This window comes from Ambystoma mexicanum, chromosome 6p (assembly GCF_040938575.1).
Source record: "Ambystoma mexicanum isolate Mex_15411 chromosome 6p, UKY_AmexF1_1, whole genome shotgun sequence".
NCBI lineage: Eukaryota > Metazoa > Chordata > Amphibia > Caudata > Ambystomatidae > Ambystoma > Ambystoma mexicanum.
Window position 1 is genome coordinate 1,065,367,818 of NC_090935.1, and position 18,879 is coordinate 1,065,386,696.

Below are 18,879 nucleotides of genomic sequence, written 5' to 3' on the forward strand. Positions count from 1 at the left end.
CTCCACCAGGGCCCCACTCATGTCTCCCACCACCCCCACCCCCCAGCACTGTGGGGCACCTGCCAGCAGGCCCCCACCCATGTCCAACTCATGTCTCCCACCACCCCCACCCCCCAGCCACCAGGGTCACCCTCCACCAGGGCCCCACTCATGTCTCCCACCACCCCCACCCCCCAGCACTGTGGGGCACCTGCCAGCAGGCCCCCACCCATGTCCAACTCATGTCTCCCACCACCCCCACCCCCCAGCACTGTGGGGCACCTGCCAGTAGGCCCCCACCCATGTCCAACTCATGTCTCCCACCACCCCCACCCCCTAGCCACCAGGGTCACCCTCCACCAGGGCCCCACTCATGTCTCCCACTACCCCCACCCCCCAGCACTGTGGGGCACCTGCCAGCAGGCCCCCACCCATGTCCAACTCATGTCTCCCACCACCCCCACCCCCCAGCACTGTGGGGCACCTGCCAGTAGGCCCCCACCCATGTCCAACTCATGTCTCCCACCACCCCCACCCCCCAGCACTGTGGGGCACCTGCCAGTAGGCCCCCACCCATGTCCAACTCATGTCTCCCACCACCCCCACCCCCCAGCCACCAGGGTCACCCTCCACCAGGGCCCCACTCATGTCTCCCACCACCCCCACCCCCCAGCACTGTGGGGCACCTGCCAGCAGGCCCCCACCCATGTCCAACTCATGTCTCCCACCACCCCCACCCCCCAGCACTGTGGGGCACCTGCCAGCAGTCCCCCACCCATGTCCAACTCATGTCCCCCACCACCCCCACCCCCCAGCACTGTGGGGCACCTGCCAGTAGGCCCCCACCCATGTCCAACTCATGTCCCCCACCACCCCCACCCCCCAGCACTGTGGGGCACCTGCCAGTAGGCCCCCACCCATGTCCAACTCATGTCTCCCACCACCCCCACCACCCAGCACTGTGGGGCACCTGCCAGCAGGCCCCCACCCATGTCCAACTCATGTCACCCACCACCCCCACACCCCAGCAGTGCAGGGTCACCCTCCAGCAGGCCCCCACTCATGTCTACCACCACCCCCATCCCCCAGCAGTGCAGGGTCACCCTCCACCAGGCCCCCACTCATGTCTCCCACCACCCCCACACCCCAGCAGTGCAGGGTCACCCTCCACCAGGCCCCCACTCATGTCTACCACCACCCCCACCCCCCAGCCACCAGGGTCACCCTCCACCAGGCCCCCACTCATGTCCCCTATCACCCCCAGCCACCAGGGTCACCCTCCACCAGGCCCCCACTCATGTCTCCCATCACCCCCACACCGCAGCAGTGCAGGGTCACCCTCCACCAGGCCCCCACTCATGTCTCCCACCACCCCCACCCCCCAGCCACCAGGGGCACCCTCCACCAGGCCCCCACTCATGTCACCCACCACCCCCACCCCCCAGCCACCAGGGGCAGCCTCCACCAGGCCCCCACTCATGTCTCCCACCACCCCCACCCCCCAGCAGTGCAGGCTCAACCTCCACCAGGCCCCCACTCATGTCCCCCTGCACCCCCACCCCCCTGCCACCATGTGCAGCCCCCACCAGGTCCTCACAATCCCCAATTATGTGCGTAATGGTCAGCCTCCACAGCCAAAAAGCCCTACCAAGTAACCCATTCACCCACATGGAAATGGAAATCACATGTTACACCCCCAATGTACATGAAGCAAATGAACCCATGTCCGTCACACACATATTTTCAAATTGAATGGGAAAACACACAACATGACATGCATGAAACCAATGAGATGAAACCACACAGTGAACAATGGAAAAAAAAATGTATTGAAAAAAATACAAATGCCAAAGAAAGAAAACTAACTTCAATGTAAATGTGAAAAAATAAGCTGCATGTCCGCATAATAACACAAAACTAGAAAATCAAATCAAAAAAATTATGTCCAAAGTGAAATGTAAAAACTCTCCATGCAACAAAGAACTATGTACAAAATAACAAGGGTCCATCATCACAACTGAACTAAGGAAACCTCCTAAAAAACCTACCTAAATATCAACTATATACAAAAAGTGGAGCAGTGTCCGTCGACTCCAAATAATAATAAGAACGAAAGGAAACCTAAAACTAAAGAACTATATACAAAGGCGGCGGGCAAGTCCAGCGGCTCACTCTGTGGTGTTCCGGGCCAGGGCATCATCGAACTCCTGTTCGATGTCCCGGAGGCGGTCCAGTTCCATGGCCCCGAGGGTCCGCAGGGACGACGCCGTGTCCTCCTCCAACCCCCTGCGGATTGCCTCGAGGCACTCGGCCCGCCTCAGGGCCCTCCGCATGGAGTTCTCCGCCCTGACCATTGTGAGCCGCGCCTCTTCCGCCCGCCGCCGCTCCGCACCTATGGCGTGGCCCAACCGCTGCCACACGGAAGACACTCTCTGTCCTGGGTCCTCCTGCCCTCCGGCCGATGCCTGCCCCTCCGATGTCGAAGGCCCCGAGCCTTCATGGCTCCCACCATCTTGCTGCTGCTGCTGCTCTGCCTCTGCCCGTGCACTGCCTCCTGCTGCCTGCACATCCTCCGCCGGCTGGGGTGCACCTGTTGATGTGGCCACCCCTGCTGGACGTCCGACTCCCGACTGTGGCAGGGTTGCCTCCTCCACCAGCCTGGCCGCACTGTCAGAGGCAGCTCCACAGGGCACCCAGGTGACTGATGGGTGGGAAGATGGCACAGAGGACGACTGGCGCGTAGGGGGTCCAGTTGAGGAGGGGGTCGGAGCAAGCCCCATCAGACAGCGGAATCCGGCCTGGGTGACCTGTCCCAGCAGGCTGACGTGGTCAACGAGCCATTCGAGATGACGTGCAGTCTCTCCATGAAAAGACTGCAGGTCACCTCGCATGGCCCGTTGACGCAACGCCACACCAGCCAGGACAGGCTCAACCCGGACCTGGATGGCCACGTCCGCAGGCAGAGGAAGGCCAGTTGACGTCAGCTCATCCCCTGCCTGAAAACGGGTCTGGACGTAGGCATCCCTGCTGGTGCAAGATGATGCAGGGACAGGATCGGGGACAGGATTGCACACAGGCACCTCCGCGGCCGCCTGTGCTGCCTCCTGTCCCTGGTCCTGCACTGCACTACTAGCACTAGTGGGATCCCCACCTCCAGACCCTGTCTCTGGTGCTTGCGCGGCCCCCTCCTCCACCAAACCCCCCACCAACCTGGATGACTCCGTGCCATCTTCCCCTGTTGGGCCCTGTGGGGTCCCAGCTGCCCCTTCTGCTGCCGAGGAGTCCAATTGCAACCTCCGCCTCTTGGACCTCCCCCCGGCAGCTGCGGCCTGGGACGCGGCACCGGACTCCTCACTCCCCGACGAGATGACAACACGGGAGGGGAGCCGGGCCTTGCGTTCCCGGCTGGCGGTCGGATCCCCGCCGCTGTGCTCCACAGCACCTTCTCCGCCCTCTTCATCAGTTGACGCTGCAGACAGGGAGAAACAAAACACAGGCATCAGGGCACTGTACAATGGACACATACACGCACGACAGTTGCACATGAGTGGCATTGGCAAACCTCAGACATGTCATCACAATCCCCAACACACATGTCATTGCAACTGGCACACATGAGCCATACCACAGCCATATCGCAACTGCCACCACCATCCCTACACATACAACAGCATCAGCAGCCAAAGGGGAGCCATACATCACATGCAACACAGGAAGTGCACCACACATGTACACACACCACCACACTTGCATGCATGTCTACACCTCTGCCAAGTGTCGCACTGTTCAGACGGGCATCCATGTCACATCTGCCAATCAGGCTTCCACATACCGCTGTCACATGCATCCATGTAGCATCACTGTTGCAACTTTGACAAATACACACACATGCACATGTACACAGTGCTCATACATGCAGCCGAAAACAACATACATGCCTGACATCACGGACATGTCTACTTACATACACATTCATCCAAACATGTGTGCACGCACAACTGCATTTGCCATGCAAGCCCACACACACAAGCACCATCCATGTCTCACACATTACAGCCCTCGCATGTGTCAGCCCCACGGCCCTGTACACCCCCACCCATACTCCACCCCATACAAACAGATGTGCAACCGGCACAATGGGGAATGATCACCACACGCCCTGCTCACAACCAGGATGCATGTACACTCACCGCTCGACTCCAGACGGCTCTGCTTCTCTAGGACCTGGACGTGGAGCGCTGGGGATATGCGTTCCAGGACCCCCATCTGTTCTTCCGACAAGTGGCCCCGGCGCCCCTTGGCATCCGCTGCCTTCAAGAGGCGCCGGGCCTTGTTCAGGGTCCTGGACCTGAAGTCCTCCCAGCGCTTCCTGACATGTTGTAAGTCCCGGACTGCCACCCCCTCCGCGTTGATGGCAGTCACGATGTCAGTCCAGATCCGAGTCCGTCCTTCCTTGTCGGCGCGGGAACTTCCAAAGAGGGCATCATACTGCCCCAGGACTTGCTCCACCAGGACACCAACTTCGGTGGCACTGAAGCTGGTGCCCCTCTGCCTCTCTGGCCGGGGGTTGTCAGTGGTCGCAGATGGTGTTAGCCCCGACATGACAACCCCAGAGGCAGGAGTGGGTGGGCAACTGGGTCCTGGGGCTGGGCTGTGGAGCGATGGAATTCCAGTCGGGAGTCTTCTGTTCCAGCAGGGGTGGTCACAGCAACAGCACCCCTGGCTGATGTGCAGGCAGCAAATGGCAGTGCACGTGGGCAGCAGGCAGTCAGGCAGCAGCAGATAGCAGGTGGGAGCGTGCTCGGGGCTCTGGGGGGCAGTAATTCGGCCTTCTGGGCAGGAGCGTGGTCTCCCGTGTGCTCACGCGTGGCCAGCTTGGTACGGAGTGAATTGGCACGTGAAAATCCTGCACGTCAGCGTGAAAACCGAGGAAAGGCCCTTAGCGCGTAAGCGCGTCAGCACGCATACGCGATTCCATTGGACCAAAGGCCCTCAGCGCGTAGGCGCGTCTGTGACGTGACCCGCACGGGTGTTTCCCACACAGCACGTGATGACAGAGCACACGTGGAAAGACTGCACGTCAGAGTCTCATCGCGTGTAATTGGACAAAAGTGCGTGTACACGCGATTGGCCTATGTACGTGTATATGAGGTGTGCGCGGACACTTACACACGCAAGTACGTCAGCGCACCTGTATCCCGGTGTACGGCCATTTCCACCAATCTGCCTGATTGGCAGATGTGACATGGATGCCCGTCTGAACAGTGCGACACTTGGCAGAGGTGTAGACATGCATGCAAGTGTGGTGGTGTGTGTACATGTGTGGTGCACTTCCTGTGTTGCATGTGATGTATGGCTCCCCTTTGGCTGCTGATGCTGTTGTATGTGTAGGGATGGTGGTGGCAGTTGCGATATGGCTGTGGTATGGCTCATGTGTGCCAGTTGCAATGACATGTGTGTTGGGGATTGTGATGACATGTCTGAGGTTTGCCAATGCCACTCATGTGCAACTGTCGTGCGTGTATGTGTCCATTGTACAGTGCCCTGATGCCTGTGTTTTGTTTCTCCCTGTCTGCATGCAGCGTCAACTGATGAAGAGGGCGGAGAAGGTGCTGTGGAGCACAGCGGCGGGGATCCGACCGCCAGCCGGAGACGCAAGGCCCGGCTCCCCTCCCGTGTTGTCATCTCGTCGGGGAGTGAGGAGTCCGGTGCCGCGTCCCAGGCCGCAGCTGCCGGGGGGGGGTCCAAGAGGCGGAGGTTGCAGTTGGACTCCTCGGCAGCAGAAGGGGCAGCTGGGACCCCACAGGGCCCAACAGGGGAAGATGGCACGGAGTCATCCAGGTTGGTGGGGGGTCTGGTGGAGGAGAAGGCCGTGCAAGCACCAGAGACGGGGTCTGGAGGTGGGGATCCCACTGGTGCTAGTGGTGCAGTCCAGGACCAGGGACAGGAGGCAGCACAGGCGGCCGCGGAGGTGCCTGTGTGCAATCCTGTCCCCGATCCTGTCCCTGCATCATCTTGCACCAGCAGGGATGCCTACGTCCAGACCCGTTTTCAGGCAGGGGATGAGCTGACGTCAACTGGCCTTCCTCTGCCTGCGGACGTGGCTATCCAGGTCCGGGTTGAGCCTGTCCTGGCTGGTGTGGCGTTGCGTCAACGGGCCATGCGAGGTGACCTGCAGTCTTTTCATGGAGAGACTGCACGTCATCTCGAATGGCTCGTTGACCACGTCAGCCTGCTGGGACAGGTCACCCAGACCGGATTCCTCCGTCTGATGGGGCTTGTTCCGACCCCCTCCTCAACTGGACCCCCTACGCGCCAGTCGTCCTCTGTGCCATCTTCCCACCCATCAGTCACCTGGGTGCCCTGTGGAGCTGCCTCTGACAGTGCGGCCAGGCTGGTGGAGGAGGCATCCCTGCCACAGTCGGGAGTCGGACGTCCAGCAGGGGTGGCCACATCAACAGGTGCACCCCAGCCGGCGGAGGATGTGCAGGCAGCAGGAGGCAGTGCACGGGCAGAGGCAGAGCAGCAGCAGCAGCAAGATGGTGGGAGCCATGAAGGCTCGGGGCCTTCGACATCGGAGGGGCAGGCATCGGCCGGAGGGCAGGAGGACCCAGGACAGAGAGTGTCTTCCGTGTGGCAGCGGTTGGGCCACGCCATAGGTGCGGAGCGGCGGCGGGCGGAAGAGGCGCGGCTCACAATGGTCAGGGCGGAGAACTCCATGCGGAGGGCCCTGAGGCGGGCCGAGTGCCTCGAGGCTATCCGCAGGGGGTTGGAGGAGGACACGGCGTCGTCCCTGCGGACCCTCGGGGCCATGGAACTGGACCGCCTCCGGGACATCGAACAGGAGTTCGATGATGCCCTGGCCCGGAACACCACAGAGTGAGCCGCTGGACTTGCCCGCCGCCTTTGTATATAGTTCTTTAGTTTTAGGTTTCCTTTGTTTTTTCTTATGATTTGGAGTCGACGGACACTGCTCCACTTTTTGTATATAGTTGATATTTAGGTAGGTTTTTTAGGAGGTTTCCTTAGTTGTGTTGTGATGATGGACCCTTGTTATTTTTGTACATAGTTCTTTGTTGCACGGAGAGTTTTGACATTTGACTTTGGACAAAATTTTTTTGGATTAGATTTTCTAGTTTTGTGTTTTTATGCGGACATGCAGCTTCTTTTTTCACATTTACATTGTAGTTAGTTTTCTTTCTTTAGCATTCGTATTTTTTTCTAATACATTTTTTTTTACATTGTTCACTGTGTGGTTTCATCTCATTGGTTTCATGCATGTCATGTTGTGTGTTTTCCCATTCAATTGGAAAATATGTGTGTGACGGACATGGGTTCATTTGCTTCATGAACATTGGGGGTGTAACATGTGATTTCCATTTCCATGTGGGTGAATGGGTTACTTGGTAGGGCTTTTTGGCTGTGGAGGCTGACCATTACGCACATTGTGAGGACCTGGTGGGGGCTGCACATGGTGGCAGGGGGGTGGGGGTGGTGGGAGACATGAGTGGGGGCCTGGTGGAGGGTGACCCTGGTGGCTGGGGGGTGGGGGTGGTGGGTGACATGAGTGGGGGCCTGGTGGAGGGTGACCCTGCACTGCTGGGGGGTGGGGGTGGTGGGAGACATGAGTGGGGGCCTGGTGGAGGGTGACCCTGGTGGCTGGGGGGTGGGGGTGGTGGGTGACATGAGTGGGGGCCTGGTGGAGGCTGCCCCTGCACTGCTGGGGGGTGGGGGTGGTGGGAGACATGAGTGGGGGCCTGGTGGAGGCTGCCCCTGCACTGCTGGGGGGTGGGGGTGGTGGGAGACATGAGTGGGGGCCTGGTGGAGGGTGACCCTGGTGGCTGGGGGGTGGGGGTGGTGGGAGACATGAGTGGGGGCCTGGTGGAGGGTGCCCCTGGTGGCGGGGGGGTGGGGGTGATAGGGGACATGAGTGGGGGCCTGGTGGAGGCTGCCCCTGCACTGCTGGGGGGTGGGGGTGGTGGGAGACATGAGTGGGGGCCTGGTGGAGGGTGCCCCTGGTGGCTGGGGGGTGGGGGTGGTGGGAGACATGAGTGGGGGCCTGGTGGAGGGTGACCCTGGTGGCTGGGGGGTGGGGGTGGTGGGTGACCTGAGCGGGGGCCTGGTGGAGGGTGACCCTGGTGGCTGGGGGGTGGGGGTGGTGGGAGACATGAGTGGGGGCCTGGTGGAGGGTGCCCCTGGTGGCGGGGGGGTGGGGGTGATAGGGGACATGAGTGGGGGCCTGGTGGAGGCTGCCCCTGCACTGCTGGGGGGTGGGGGTGGTGGTTGACATGAGTGGGGGCCTGGTGGAGGGTGACCCTGGTGGCTGGGGGGTGGGGGTGGTGGGAGACATGAGTGGGGGCCTGGTGGAGGGTGACCCTGGTGGCTGGGGGGTGGGGGTGGTGGGAGACATGAGTGGGGGCCTGGTGGAGGGTGACCCTGGTGGCTGGGGGGTGGGGGTGGTGGGAGACATGAGTGGGGGCCTGGTGGAGGGTGACCCTGGTGGCTGGGGGGTGGGGGTGGTGGGAGACATGAGTGGGGGCCTGGTGGAGGGTGACCCTGGTGGCTGGGGGGTGGGGGTGGTGGGTGACATGAGAGGGGGCCTGGTGGAGGGTGACCCTGGTGGCTGGGGGGTGGGGGTGGTGGGAGACATGAGTGGGGGCCTGGTGGAGGGTGCCCCTGGTGGCGGGCGGGTGGGGGTGATAGGGGACATGAGTGGGGGCCTGGTGGAGGCTGCCCCTGCACTGCTGGGGGGTGGGGGTGGTGGGAGACATGAGTGGGGGCCTGGTGGAGGGTGCCCCTGGTGGCGGGGGGGTGGGGGTGATAGGGGACATGAGTGGGGGCCTGGTGGAGGCTGCCCCTGCACTGCTGGGGGGTGGGGGTGGTGGGAGACATGAGTGGGGGCCTGGTGGAGGGTGACCCTGGTGGCTGGGGGGTGGGGGTGGTGGGAGACATGAGTGGGGGCCTGGTGGAGGGTGACCCTGGTGGCTGGGGGGTGGGGGTGGTGGGTGACATGAGTGGGGGCCTGGTGGAGGGTGACCCTGGTGGCTGGGGGGTGGGGGTGGTGGGTGACATGAGTGGGGGCCTGGTGGAGGCTGCCCCTGCACTGCTGGGGGGTGGGGGTGGTGGGAGACATGAGTGGGGGCCTGGTGGAGGGTGACCCTGGTGGCTGGGGGGTGGGGGTGGTGGGTGACATGAGTGGGGGCCTGGTGGAGGGTGACCCTGGTGGCTGGGGGGTGGGGGTGGTGGGTGACATGAGTGGGGGCCTGGTGGAGGGTGACCCTGCACTGCTGGGGGGTGGGGGTGGTGGGAGACATGAGTGGGGGCCTGGTGGAGGGTGACCCTGGTGGCTGGGGGGTGGGGGTGGTGGGTGACATGAGTGGGGGCCTGGTGGAGGGTGACCCTGGTGGCTGGGGGGTGGGGGTGGTGGGTGACATGAGTGGGGGCCTGGTGGAGGCTGCCCCTGCACTGCTGGGGGGTGGGGGTGGTGGGAGACATGAGTGGGGGCCTGGTGGAGGCTGCCCCTGCACTGCTGGGGGGTGGGGGTGGTGGGAGACATGAGTGGGGGCCTGGTGGAGGGTGACCCTGGTGGCTGGGGGGTGGGGGTGGTGGGTGACATGAGTGGGGGCCTGGTGGAGGCTGCCCCTGCACTGCTGGGGGGTGGGGGTGGTGGGAGACATGAGTGGGGGCCTGGTGGAGGGTGACCCTGGTGGCTGGGGGGTGGGGGTGGTGGGTGACATGAGTGGGGGCCTGGTGGAGGGTGACCCTGGTGGCTGGGGGGTGGGGGTGGTGGGAGACATGAGTGGGGGCCTGGTGGAGGCTGCCCCTGCACTGCTGGGGGGTGGGGGTGGTGGGAGACATGAGTGGGGGCCTGGTGGAGGGTGACCCTGGTGGCTGGGGGGTGGGGGTGGTGGGTGACATGAGTGGGGGCCTGGTGGAGGCTGCCCCTGCACTGCTGGGGGGTGGGGGTGGTGGGAGACATGAGTGGGGGCCTGGTGGAGGGTGACCCTGCACTGCTGGGGTGTGGGGGTGGTGGGAGACATGAGTGGGGGCCTGGTGGAGGGTGACCCTGGTGGCTGGGGGGTGGGGGTGGTGGGAGACATGAGTGGGGGCCTGGTGGAGGGTGCCCCTGGTGGCGGGGGGGTGGGGGTGGTGGTAGACATGAGTGGGGGCCTGGTGGAGGGTGCCCCTGCACTGCTGGGGGGTGGGGGTGGTGGGAGACATGAGTGGGGGCCTGGTGGAGGCTGCCCCTGGTGGCTGGGGGGTGGGGGTGGTGGGTGACATGAGTGGGGGCCTGGTGGAGGGTGACCCTGGTGGCTGGGGGGTGGGGGTGGTGGGTGACATGAGTGGGGGCCTGGTGGAGGCTGCCCCTGCACTGCTGGGGGGTGGGGGTGGTGGGAGACATGAGTGGGGGCCTGGTGGAGGGTGACCCTGGTGGCTGGGGGGTGGGGGTGGTGGGTGACATGAGTGGGGGCCTGGTGGAGGGTGACCCTGGTGGCTGGGGGGTGGGGGTGCAGGGGGACATGAGCAGGTGTGCAGGGTAGTCCCCTGTTTTGTGGGCTGCCTGCAGGGGCTGTGGAGGGTGTACAGGGAACACCTGTGAGGACCCACCCAGCCTAATTGCGTGTGATAATTCCCGCACACCCCTGTAATACACGTACCTGGCCAAATCGCATGTGAGAATTCCCGCGCACCCCTGTAATACACGTACCCAGCCGAATCGCGTGTAGAACTTCCCGTGTACCCCTGTAATACACGTACCCAGCCAAATCGCGTGTGATCATTCCCACATACCCCTGTAATACACGTACCCTGGCCAATCGCGTGTAGAACTTCCCACGCACCCCTGTAATACACGTACCAAGCCAAATCGCGTGTGATAATTCCCACGCACCCCTGTAATACACGTACCTGGCCAAATCGCATGTGAGAATTCCCGCGCACCCCTGTAATACACGTACCCAGCCGAATCGCGTGTAGAACTTCCCGTGTACCCCTGTAATACACGTACCCAGCCAAATCGCGTGTGATAATTCCCACATACCCCTGTAATACACGTACCCTGGCCAATCGCGTGTACAACTTCCCACGCACCCCTGTAATACACGTACCAAGCCAAATCGCGTGTGATAATTCCCACGCACCCCTGTAATACACGTACCTGGCCAAATCGCATGTGAGAATTCCCGCGCACCCCTGTAATACACGTACCCAGCCGAATCGCGTGTAGAACTTCCCGTGTACCCCTGTAATACACCTACCCAGCCAAATCGCGTGTGATAATTCCCGCGCACCCCTGGAATACACGTACCCAGCCAAATCGCGTGTGATAATTCCCGCGCACCCCTGGAATACACGTACCCAGCCAAATCGCGTGTGATAATTCCCGCGCACCCCTGTAATATACGTACCCAGCCAAATCGCGTGTGATAATTCCTGCGTACCCCTGTGATACACGTGCCCTGGCTAATCGCGTGTAAAACTTCACGCGTACCCCTGATATGCACGTTACCCGCTTTGCGTTCCTTGTTTGGCAGCCCTGTGGACTGGTCCAGGGTTAGCGCTGCCCTTTGCGATGATTTAGCGATTTTGATGGCTTTTCCTTGCGCGAGGGCGTTCTTGGGGGCGTTACTGGCGCTGCTGCAGGGTCGCTGCGATACTCTGCGCCACGGCTGGTTTGGGAGCCTGAAATCCATGAATACGCTGTGCGCGGAAATCGGTTTTAGCGCACGTGCCTGGCGCAGTCAATCGCACGCGGACACTCTGCGCCAGCCGCTTGCGACACTTTTCTGCAAAATTCTATGAATTACCCTGCCAATATATAGTATAAAAAAACTCATATTTCTAAGTACTATCATAATTAAAATTTAGGATTTAGAATTAAAAATTTCCATCAGTAGTTAATAACACTTTCTGCTTATGCAGAGTTCAAAATCGTAATATCAAGTGAATCCATATGGAAATGTCCAAGAGTCTTTCTATTTTTAGCCAGATATTAAAAATAGCAATTTGCATCTGCAAACTTTGAGCATTAATGAGACGCTGCTAGAACATTAATTCACGTATAGATTCAATGTCGTGCACATGATTACTATAATATAATAAGTACACATCAATCATGTTTACACATTTAGTCAATAAATGTTTTGCAGTTTCTTTAGTTCCTCCGTCCTTGCATACACAACAAACTCTTTCCAAGGGAGGTCGAGCGCTATATATGCTTCTATTTGTCAGTACCGGCAGGTTATCCATCCTCAGCAAGAGTATGAAGCGTCTAAGCTTAATTGAAGGGGAAAGGTTCAGATGGTTCTGCATTTGTTTAAACGAGTAAAGCATATGATGAATATATTGGTATTTGCAAAGTTTCCCAAGATGTTCATAGTTTTCAAGCCAATCCCAGAGGTCAACCTTTTTTGACAGAGCTATTTTTAAGGGATGGGTGAATCTATCACCTCTATTAGTCCAAAATATTTCCCTCAAATATATTTCAGTTATGGATTTAAGATGGCAGTTGGTTGCTTCCTTAGAGATTTCTGAGTAGATAGCTCTCAAAAGCTGATTCTCTGGGTTATTGCTCATCCTTAAATACAGTTCTGTTCTCCTTTTCAGAATAATGGATTTTAAAGAGGAAACTCCAACTTCCAGTCTGAGTATCGCCATTGGGATAGATTGGGGAAGTCCTAATATTCTCCGCCAAAATTTCCCTTCAATCACTTGCAGCCAACTCAGGTCCATCTGTAGCAATGCCTCTAGGCCATATACTACCATAGGGGTCAAAAACTGTGTGTATAGTTGGCAAATTCCACACAGGCTGAGGCCACAATTATTACTTTAAAATTGACTTATAAGTGATGTTACTTGAGCGGCCCTAATTTTCCTTGATTGAATACAGGAATTATAGCCGCTCTTTGCGTCCACTTCAACACCCAGATACTTGTATAGCTAGGTATATTTAACTTTCACTTCATGCAGTATAAGTCGGGGGCGGGCGATCTTCTTGCCAGAAAAAAACATTAACTGGGTTTTCTCTTGGTTAATTACCAGATCGTTATTCGCTGCATACTCCCATAACTTCAGAGCTGATCTTCGGAGTCCAATGAATATATGATCCATAATTATGAGATCAACGGCATATGCTAGTACCGGACAGTGGGCCGTACCAACTGCAGGGGGGCAGTTATGTTCCATGGTAATAATAATTGGTAGGTCATACGTGAAGAGATTGTATAAAAACGGGACCGTAACGCAGCCCTGCTTGACTCCTCGGTTCTGGGAGATTGCAGCTGTCATATTCCCCTGGCTATCAAGTCTACATGCCACTGAGTTGTCCCCATGGAGTAGTTTTAGATAATACAGCAGTATGTAAGGGCAGCCCAATAGTTCTAGTTTAGCCCACAATTTCTCTCTTCGGACTGAATCGAAGGCTGCCCGAAAGTCGACAAACAGGGCATATAGAGGTGGATTACCACTCTTCATAGCCTTTGATCGTAAGATATCAAGGATGATGATATTATGAATCGTAGAATAGCCTTTCCTAAAGCCACTTTGGAATCAGTTAAATATTTCAGCTTTGGTAGCCCACTCCTCCAATTTCTCGAGAAGTAAAGATGCAAACATTTTACCTGTACAATCTAGCATCGATAACAGTCTGAAATTTCGGGGATCCTTCTTGTCGCCTTTCTTAAAGATTCGTACTAGATAGGTGAGTTGCCATGACTTAGGGATCCTTCCCTCCGCCAGTACTTTTTCAAATAATATTTTTAACAAGTTGGCCCAGAACTCAGGTTGACTTTTCAGTACAACATTTGATAAGCCGTTGGGACCAGGCGCACGTGATGATTTGAGCCTTTTGATTTTCAGAATTAAGTGCTCAGTTGTAACACTAAAAGGAGTTATCCACGGAGTCACTTTCACTGCCGGCTGCCCCACCTCACTGTGAGGGATGTTTCGGCTAGCAATAAAATCTGTCCATTGCTTTGCACCTATAGGATTAATCACATCAATTTTGCCACATCCCCTTGTTTGTCCAAGTAAGGACCATATGCTTCTAGTGTTTTTGGAGCATATAACCTGCACCATATTCTGCCATCGCTTATGTTTTTGTGCAATCCTTTTAGATTTAACCCAAGCTCTGTACTTATTTTTTAGAGCTCTGCAGGTGGTATAGCAGGCAATAGGTGATAAGCTGGTTAGTTTTGCTCGTCAAACTTCTGCTCTTAGAGTTCGTTTTGCATCCCTGATAGTTTTATCATACATTTCTGATGGTTTGCCATCTTTAGCTATCATATTAAAAGTGGATGTTGCATGCGTTGAAGAAAATGACATGATCCAGTGTTCAATGTTGTTTAAAGTCATATTCTGGAACTGGCGCAAGTCGTTGCTATAAAGGGACTGAACCATGCCTGCTGCTGCATTGATGTTTTTGTCAGCCCATCGTATTCGTGTACCAGAATAGTTGACTGTCAGGTCTGCCAGTGGCTTGGTAATCAATTTGGGGCTGCCAGCATTGAACTTCAACATAAGTAAGGAATGGTCGCTCCATTCATTTGCGTTGATCTTTAAATCAATAATGTTCAGGGCCATCTCTGGACTTACAAATATGTAATCCAAAGTGCTTTTAGCTGTCCCATTGTGCCATGTGTAGTTTCCTGGGTTATCGCTGTGAGTTCTGCCATTGTTCATCACCAGATCCCATTTATTGAAGAAATTCAGCCAAGAACATCCTACCGAGTCTTCAACGTTGTGCTTCATAATACTTTTAGTGTTAAGTAAGGGATTAGTGGGAGCACCAGTCATCCCTTTCATATGACAGTTGAAGTCCCCAGCAATAATTACCAATTTGTTACCCTGCATCAATGACCATGCGGCTAACAACTCATGTATGGCTTCCTGTAGGGATTCTGCATCTTGTCCTCCTAGTGGGCTATACAGATTAATTACAAGAATGCTTTCAACAGAGACTTCGCTTGTAGCCTCCAGTTCCACTGCGACGATTTTGTCATTAAGTGAGGTCTCTAACTGTCGTGACTTAACTGTATGTCTAGTAGCTGTAATCAGGCCCCCATAGGGTCTCCCCCTCCTTCCCTTATTGGCCAAGGCCTGATAGATTGTATATCCATTGAGAATTGTAGTTGAGATCAGCCAGGTTTCTTGTAAGCATATACAGACATTTTTGGTGAGAGATTGGAGAGACCCCGTAGGGGAAAACAAATGCCTGAACCCTCTACAATTCCAAGACACAATTGTAGAATCTCACTTCAAGTTCACCACTTTTGGCAAAGAAGATGCAAGCAGGTTAAGACTTTCTGAATATCAGTTATCTCAATCTGTTCCCCTTTAGGTATAAGGGGGGAGCCGGTCATTTCTTGCGTTTCCGCAGCAATCTTACTTGGTCATTTAGGATTTTCCAAGTCAGGATCGGCGTCCACTTCGATATCAACTACTCGTAGACTTTCTTTGTAGCTTCGTATCATTTGGGCAGATGAGATAAATTTGCAGTGGATGGCAGATACGTTTGCGTTAGTTATTTGTAAGGGCTCAATGAATTCAAACTCTTCAGATCTTAGCATCCGTAGCTGAGGTACTGCTTGGAACCTGGTCATTAGCTCAGTTCTCGTTAACCAGCTACATGTACTTTGTTGATAAAGTTTCTTGATGAAATATATCCTGTTGTTAAATTGGGTAGCCAGGTTATCTTTGGTATTTCCCTTTGATTCCTTTCTGTTCATTTCGTTGTCAACTGATTCATTGAGTTTGCTGGGCATTGCAAAGTTCTCCTCTGACTCCTCAGGCGGACCTACGTTTCCAAAATTAGGCAGATCTCCATCCTCTCCATCACATTCAGCCTCATTATCAGATAGAAGCCAGCTCGTTAAATAGCCTGCCTGTTTATCATTGCATTTTTCCCACCTGTAGCTGATTTCTTTGCCTTTTTGGTGCCCTTGCCTAAGGGTGCAGTGTCCAGTACTAGTGAAGCTACTACACATAATTTCTTCCTTATTGCAGCTCTTTTGGCTAATCTCCGCTGCTTGCGGGAGAAGAATACTTCTGGTGTAGATACTATTTTAGGATCTGTCTCTGAATTTTCCTTGGCTATAGATACCTCAGTATCTGGGGCAACAGGCTTAACAGAGTCTATCTTAGTGGTTGTCGCTTTAGCTGGATTTTGAGGTATCAAGCATGTTGTCGTTTCCAATATATGCCCACACATCTTGAGCAAAATTTTGAGAGCAAACTGTAAAGAGGCTACGGAAGACTGCAGCTCAGCCATGTCTGAAGGACTGGTAGACATAGTGTTGCTCACTTCAACATCTCTTCCTTCCAGAACAGATTCACTCTGTATGTTCAGATTAGGCGAAGCTGACAGTCTCGCTGATCCGGTTCTCTGAGGTTGGGGGTCTTCCACTGTATGATCACTCAGTTGTATTTGTCCAGCTTTTGCAACTGTTGGTGTCATGCATCTTTGCATGGATAGACAGAGTTCCAGCAGTGAGTTGTTGTCAATGTCGCCATAACTCGAATGCTCCTGAGGATTGATATTGTTAACAGTTGTGGCCTCTGCTTCATCCATGGTAGTAGAATTATTTTCTGGATGAGCATTCACTGGAAAGAAGTCTGTGATTGCTCCTTTAGTTGAGGGGGCTTGCTTTTTTTGTTTATCCTTGGCCATTGCACAATCGTCAATGGGTGTGTTGCTCCTCGTGCTTCTCTGGCGCAAGTTATAGCGAGCTTGGTGAGCCTTTTTACGTGAAGGCATATAGTAAATTCACTAATTATTTCTTAATTGCTGAAGGTGAGTACCAGGACTATCTTAATCACACTCCAGATATTAATCAGTTGATATAACTCAGTGAAGAGGTTAAATCGACGTTGATTGATTACGCTGTCTTTGCGATGTTACTCAAATTTGTCCAGTTTCTGGCGTTATTAGCCTGTGCCCCCGTGTATTGCCGGACTTCAAGGCTTGGGCGTTTGAATTTGTGCACCTAGTGGTGGGCAGGATCAAAGGGAACTCTCCCCGCAGTCTCCTACTGGTAACCCACGTACATGCAGCAAGTCCTAGTTTAACCTAAGGACTAACACGTTGTATACTATACACTATATACTATGTACTGCTGTAAGTATAACGACTTTTTAAGGTGCTCAGTGTCCACCCCAGCGTCCTCCACAGACTGTGGTCCACTGATAAGTGTACCCACACGTCACACATAGCCCTAGCTCAGGCCACCGTAGAATAGATAAGGCGCTAATGTGGTTAATAGTGTAATGGTCCGATAAGGTACTAATCAACGTGATAGAAGAGCATTTCCCTTATCTCATCACCCGCTCGGTTTGATGTACAAAACCCAACAAGCGGGAGCGTTCAAGCGCTTTTAATCACAGCCGTAACCAGAAGAAGGGAGGTAGGAGATATGAAGTTGAAATGCTGCCGTTCTGCTATTCCAAAGTGTATGATGATGCCTTGCGAGTAATCTCCAGATATTCTATCATTACCTCAAGGCGTGCAGTTGCTGGCTCCTACCTCCACTCCAACTGGCCCACTTGAATACCTGGAGCCACGCGGGTAAAGGACGAGTCGTGGTCAGGATTGTCAATGATCAAAATTGCGTTTGAAGATGAGCCGTTCCGCTGCCACGGTTCCCCGTTCCTAGTTCCCGGCTCCTGGCCACCGACCACCGGCCCCCGGGCAGGCACTGGATATGCTAACCACACTTTCCTCGCTTCGCTCGCTCGCAAAACTCGGCCAGCGTTACGAGGAAAGGACCTCACAACGTCTCTGCACGCGATTCTACGTGTGTCAAGCCGCACCTCTCTAAAGCTCAGGCGGAGCTTGCACAACACCAGTCCACACAGAGGCCGCTTCCGACACCGTCCAATCTTTAGACAAGGGAAAGATTTCTTGCTATCCCTATTAGACAGGCGGTATACCACCCGATGCCAAGGGAGAGCTCATCTGCATAGGGCCAGGGTGTGCTTCTGAATAGGCACTGTCTAGATGTGATGTGTGTTTTTGAGAACTTGTAAACTAGGCCTAGAACAGACATATACTCCAGTAGCCATTGTTTTCTGATATAACATGTCTACTTTAATGGATGGAATGTAATAGAAGTGTTGCACACTTTTAGTTGTGTTGCCCTAGGTGTTATTTTATTCTTTAAAATACTACATCAAAATCAAAGTTCGTATCCTAACTAATCACCCAAAATATTCTTGACAAATACAGCAGCTTGCCTACAGAAAATGAATCACAATTGACCTCTTAGTTTCTCTCTAATGGTTACATCCACATTAGACACAATCATCCAGTTATGTTAAATCAAATCTCTAGACACATGTATGCATTCATCTACCAGATAAACATTCAAAAATTTACCACTGGGATCAACTTTTAATCTAAACATCAAACATTCTCTCCAAAATGTACAATATGTTTTTCACATAATTTTCTATGAAAATCATTGACAATGTTTGGCATCAGAGAAAAACATGCATTGGATCAGCATTTAACTTTCTCATTCTATTCAGTTCAATGTGATTTTGTAGAAAAGATCTATCAAATTTGATTTCATCTATTTGTTGTGGTAGATTTTGGTGCAAATATTTGCAAGGGGAGACCCCCATTCATGCCACCCCATAAGTAAGCCCACGGCATCTTTTATTCACCTAAACCGCCCCCACATATAGTCTTGGCAAAATTCTTAAAATAAATTCAATTAAATCGAATTGGACGAAATCTCCCATGGCCAAAACTCCCAATGCCATTCTACTCAGTTAGAGTTGGCAAAGTGTTTGTTAAGTATTTGAAAATGTGTGTAAAATACACTGTGTTATTTTGGACTATTTTGTCTTCAAGCTTCAGTTTATAATAAAAGTTTTTCTTTTTGCAGTGGACACAATCTACGT